The sequence below is a fragment of the Acanthisitta chloris genome, unplaced genomic scaffold, assembly GCF_000695815.1.
Source record: "Acanthisitta chloris isolate BGI_N310 unplaced genomic scaffold, ASM69581v1 scaffold18472, whole genome shotgun sequence".
In the NCBI taxonomy this organism is placed as follows: Eukaryota; Metazoa; Chordata; class Aves; order Passeriformes; family Acanthisittidae; genus Acanthisitta; species Acanthisitta chloris.
In genome coordinates, this window is record NW_008661348.1 from 1 (window position 1) to 650 (window position 650).

The following is a 650-nucleotide window of genomic DNA, read 5'->3' on the forward strand; positions in this document are numbered from 1 at the left end:
ATTATTTTTTTACCCAAACCCAACACACGAAGGGAAAGGGGGGGAAAAGAGAAATGAAATGGGAAAGAGAATAGCTGCTCCAAGTCGGCAGGACAATGCACGGGAAACGGGGAGATTAGCGTGGCTCTCGAAAGGCATCGCGCCCGCCCCGTTCCTGAACCGTTCGCCCCCGCGCCTCGTCGCTTTTAATTCTCCCAGCTCCTGAATTATTCCAGTCCACGAGCGGGAGGGGAGCGCACAGTCCGGAGTCCCTCCGAGCTGCCAAGAGCATTGCAACAGGAAAGAAAGAAAGAGAGAGAGAGAGAGAGAGAGAGAGAGAGAAAGAGATCATTGCACATAGTGTTACTGGCACGAGAAGAGCAAGGAGAAATTAACATCCAATTAGTGCCGTGTTTAACGAGGGAGACAGAGGCGGCTGTTGTTTTATTGCCCTGTTCTTTTCAGGCGCATCTGACAGGCAGCAGGGAAGGCACCCCTGCTCCAAGTGACGTCATCATATTTTATTTTTTAATTATTTCCCCCCTCCTCCCCCCCCTTCCCCGTTCTTTCCTCCTCTAAGTTTCGCACAGACGAAATCGGCAACTCGGCCAGGGAAATTTGGGACTTTCTCGCTTTCGTTCCCCCTTTCCACCTCCAGCCTCCCCCCAACC